Source organism: Cricetulus griseus, chromosome 4 (genome assembly GCF_003668045.3).
Source record: "Cricetulus griseus strain 17A/GY chromosome 4, alternate assembly CriGri-PICRH-1.0, whole genome shotgun sequence".
Taxonomy (NCBI): Eukaryota; Metazoa; Chordata; class Mammalia; order Rodentia; family Cricetidae; genus Cricetulus; species Cricetulus griseus.
Genome location: NC_048597.1, coordinates 173,381,948 through 173,387,030, shown reverse-complemented (window position 1 = coordinate 173,387,030; position 5,083 = coordinate 173,381,948). Strand labels below are relative to the sequence as shown.

The 5,083-nt window shown below is 46.6% G+C and overlaps 1 pseudogene; it reads right to left on the bottom strand.

The window, feature by feature from the left end:
* Positions 1-276: 276 nt before the first annotated feature.
* LOC100757395 lies at positions 277-1,203 on the bottom strand (annotated as a pseudogene).
* Positions 1,204-5,083: the final 3,880 nt, after the last annotated feature.

Sequence of the window (5,083 nt, the reverse complement as noted above, 5' to 3'; positions counted from 1 at the left end):
AAGAGAAACTGAGGGCTGTTGATGTGGCTCAGAGAGTGCTGGATGCTCTTCCAAAGGACCTGGGTTCCATTCTTAGCTCCCACACTGAGGCTTACAACTGTCTGTAACTCATTCCAGAGGATCCAATGCCCTCTTCTGTCCTCTGTGAGCACCAGGCATACGTGTGGATCACACACACACACATGAAGGCAAAACATCCACACACAGAAAATAAAGTAGAAATAGTAATTTTTTTTTCCAGAAAGTCAGTTTTATTTCTAAGACTGCCATAAACTTTTAATGCGTATCAATAGTCACCTGCCACACTGGCACTAGGTTGCCTGTATAGCCATCAAACAGAGTCTTTTTATCAGCATACCACAACTGGGGTGGCTTTGCCTTGCTGCTGGTGCTGGTAACTTCTTCCTTCAGTTCATTTACAGTGGTCTTGCCTCTATGTCCCAGATCTTGACACTGGCGACAGTGACATCACTGAGTCAGTAGCAGTTCTGGCTGAAGTGCAAGGCATTGTTGATGTTCCTGCCATTTATGTCCCTGCCGTTGAGAGCCTACAGCATAGCCTGGCCATCCTTGCCTCCAGAAGCACAGATAGATCCATCTAGAGAGACCATCACTGTGTTTAGATAGCAAGTGTGGCCAATGTGATTGATCTTCAGCTTGCAGTTAGCCAAATTCCATACCTTGACCAGCTTGTTCCATCCATAGGAGACGATGACAGGGTTGCTGCCATTTGGGGAGAAGCAGACACAGGATTCTGTATAACTCTCATCCTGGACAGTGTACTTGCAGACACCCAGAGTATCTCATAACTTTATGGTCTTGTCCTGGGAATCAAAGACAATCTGCCAGTTGTCAGAGGAGGCTACGCTCAGCACATCTTTGGTATAGCCTACAAATCATCTCAGGGTGGTTCCCGTTATAAGATCCCAGGATCCTGAGAGGGCAAACTGGCCATCAGAGGAGATACTGTCACTAACAAAGTGGGAGTGACCTTGCAGAGCATGATGTGGTATGCCATATCTGGTCTTATCCCTGGTCAGTTTCCACAGGATGATGGCCTTGTCTTGAGACACAGACAGGAACTGCAGGGTGGTGACAATCTGTGTTATCCAGCTGTAACTGGACCTTGAGGGTTCCATGAAGGGTCGTCTGCTGGGTCATGACTGCAGCTGATGAGAGTGTCTCCATAGAGACAAGCATGGCACTGGATAGCTCAGGGAGGAAAGCATCGCAGTAGCAGCCACCACAACTCTGTGGAGAAGGAGTATATAATAATATTTTATACTTTTTAAAAAGTATAAAAAAGAGAAAGTAAACTGAGCATCGGCATTCATTTTTCTTTGCTTCCTGACTGTGGACACAAGTGAGCTGCTGTAACTTCCTGCCATGGGGGATTGTGTCCCCTTGAACTGTGAGATCAAACAGACTTCCTTCTAGAAGTTACTTCAGGTATTTTTATCACAGCAGTGAGAAAAGGAGGTCCTCCCTGGAATGGGCCTGGATGTTCCAGAAGACTAAGCTAGCTCCTTCAGGCTCCCCAGCCTCCTGGTGTCTCCCACACTACCCACTCATTAAACACATCCTCTTCAGCTTTCTGAGGAAAGAGACAGTGGCTAGGGTGTGGGCTTTAGGCTAGACCCATCTGACCTCTAGGTTAGCTACTTGAGGTTTCAGGTATGATCTCGATGCTTCTGCTTGCAAGATGGAGATGCGTCTGTCAGCGGCTGCTCCGGATACCACATTTCCCTGCTACCTCTGCTCTCCCAACACTGACTATTATCCCTCTGGAACCACAATCAACTCTTCTCTGAATTGCCCTGGTCCTGGTGTTTTATTATAGCAACAGAAAAGTATCAACACACCCAGTGAAAGCATTTATCTGTAGACATGGCAGTCCCTTAGTTAAGGAGTATGGGTATTGAGGGTAAAAGGTCTGACACAGAAGGAGCTGGGTCCTAGGACACACTCTTCCAATAGGCATGCCACCAACTGAGCCAGCACCAAGATCACCTTTGCTCCTTTCTCCTGTCACTTCAGATGTGGGCTCCAAAGGGTCTTTATGAAGAGGTCAGGTGGATGCTAGTCTTGAGCTTTTAAGCCTTCCTTGATGAGGAGCCAGCTATAGGAGCTGCCCGTACCAGGAGCCCCAAACTCTGCCCCTTTGGCCCTTCCTGCTTCCTATTATGTCTGATGACTGGGGTCTTCCCCACCTTTCTAACTCAGCACTTTTTGAAAATAAACTGTAAAGGGCTGAGGAGTTGGCTCAGTGGGTAAGTGTTGGTCTCACAAATGTGAGGCCCAAGTTTGATCCTCAGGTCTCAGGTAAAAATCTGGGCATGGTGACATGTGTTTATAATCCATCCCAGCCACAGGGACATGGGAGACAGACACAAGTGCTTTCTGGAGCTTCAGTAGACATTTGATGGCTACCTTACTTAAAAGACACTGTTTTGGACAAAACATGGAAGATGCCTGAGGAACAGCATCCAAAGGCTGTCCTTTGACTCCACATGCATGTAAGCAAACACACATGATCATGCACACACACCTATCCATACCCCCACGTCCTCTTTATAAATGGACTCCCTGGTTGTTGGGACTAACAACTCAAAAGCTCTCTCTGGTGGCCGGCAATGAAGAATATCTTCTGTCCCCACCCTGCCTTCTTCTTTTCTTCCACTGAGCCATCTTGCTGGCCTTCAGTTGGGTTCTCCTATCAACCTTATTTGACAGGACTCTGACTTCAAATCCTGTTTGACCAAAGCACCACACACAACTTACGTAGTCCTTGGGAGGGAGACTGAAGACATCAGGCCTTGGATCCCTTAGCCTCTGAAGAAGAGGAATAGATAGGAAAAGCCATTATAGAGCCATAAAGAGCTAGCCAAAAGGTGGTGCCTCATACACTCACACCGATCTTCCAATAAGTACCGTGCCTCACTGGGAAGCATGGAACTGTTCCTCCGGATCCAGCCCTGGGCTAGCATTTCCCTGACTGCACCAACCCAGCTTCCACCTTCTATAGTAATTCTTTATGTCTGCCTCATAGAGCAGGGTCCAGCCAACTATGGCCCAAGTAGATTATATCAGTGATTTTTTTTACACTTAGTGTGCGAGCATGCCCGTGCACCTGTGTGTGTGTGTGTGTGTGTGTGTGTGTGTGTGCAGACACATATGCTGCACTGTGTACATGGAAGTCAGAGGACTTTTCATTATGTGAGTCCTGCAGCTTAAAACTCAGGCTGTCAGCAGCAGGTGTCTTTACCCACCAAGCCATCTCACTGGGCCTGCTTTTTGTTGTTGTTGTTGTTTTCATACAGGGTCTCATGTAGTCTAGACTGGACTGGAACTCCTTATATAGCTAAGGATGACTTTGAACTCCTGCTCCTCTTGCTTCTACCTCTTGAGTCCTGAGATTACAGGTGTGCACCATGCCTGGATTATGGCATGCTGGGGATTGAACCTAAAACCTCATGTATACTAGATAAGCACTTGACCAACTGAGCTGCTACCTTAGCCCTGGCAATGAGGTTTTGAGACGTGGCTGCACTCGGTGGCTTGCACATCATCTGTAGGGGTCTTGTGCTCAGATGGCCAGAATTCCATTATATTGTGTCAAAGATGCTAAGTTGGAAGTAATGACCTGGTCTTTTGCAGAAAAAGTTTGCTGGTTGCTGGTTAGAAAACAGGCAGGTAGAGGGCAGGGACAGGCTCTTATTCACCTTTCCCTGGGCACGGTGTTTTGCAGAGGGAAGATGGACTTCCATAAATGCTTAATTATGGGGAAGCGTCCAAGCTGGAGAGCATCAGTGAAGAGCATCCAGAGGAGACAGTTAAATTACTCAAGAGCAAAAGCAGGTTTCAAGGACTTTAAAAGCCTTCATTTACATACACAGAGTTGATAAGCTAATTACCCAACAATCTTGTCCTAACCAGTAAAGCTGCCCCCTACGGTCTTGTTAGATAACACCTTGTTAACCTGGCTGTCTTGACAATAATCAAAGTTCAATTTTCTGTAATCCGCACTTGACTCTCCCACCTCTCCCATCTCTCTTTAGTCTGAATTAGACTTTAAATAGACAGTCCTGCTGAATTGGAAGGGCTGTGCAAATAGCCTCACACGGTGAGGGTGGCCTTCCTCAAATGGCAGAGGCTGGCTGAGAGCAGCCCATGTTCACCTGACAAGCACAGCGACTCACTACCCAGGAACCACAGCGTCTCCAGGGCCCAGGGAAAGGAGACTTGGAAGAAGTTTAAAACACATTGCTTTCAAAATTAACATTCCTTGCAACTGACCAAAACCGACATGAAAGAATGTTTGCTTAGAAGTCTACTAGGCAAATGGCATTATGCTGATTGCAACCTCACTCCTAGGGTTATTCATAAATTATATTAAATGAGGGATGTGGTTGCATTTAAACATGTTTGCTGTGGTTTAGGGGCAGGTCCGATGGAAGAGCGGGAAGACTTCTTAACCACTGAGTCATCTCCTCAGCCCCTGAAATCCAGGTTATCAACCTGATGACAAATGGATGCAGAAGATAATGTACATTTTGGGGGTCACAAAGCTCAGCTAGATTTAGGGACTTTCTTTAAGAACCAGGACACAGCCTTGTCTTACTGTTGCAGATTTGACGCACACAGGACATTTTTATTTATTTGTTTTGTGTCTGTGCCCATGAATAGAGGTCAGAAGACAGTTGAGGGAGTTGGTTCTCTTCCTTCACCATGTAGTTGTACTAGGGATGGAACCCAGCTTGGCAGGCTTGGTTGCAGGCCCCTTTGTCTGCTGAGCCATTTTGCTGGCCCACACAAACATGAACTGTGAATGCTTTGCTAGTGGCCTTCTGGGAATTTGTAATGGTTTATGTGGAGGGAAGCTCTGAAATCCAGTTTTTAAGAAAGTTATTTTTATATATGTATACGTCTCTCTCTCTCTCTGTGTGTGTGTGTGTGTGTGTGTGTGTGTGTGTGTGTGTGTGTGCCAAACATGTGCTGGTGCACTTGGAGGCCAGTAGAGGGCGTTGGATCCTGGAACTCAAACTAGGATCCTCTGGAAGGACAGAAAGTCCTCTTTGCCACT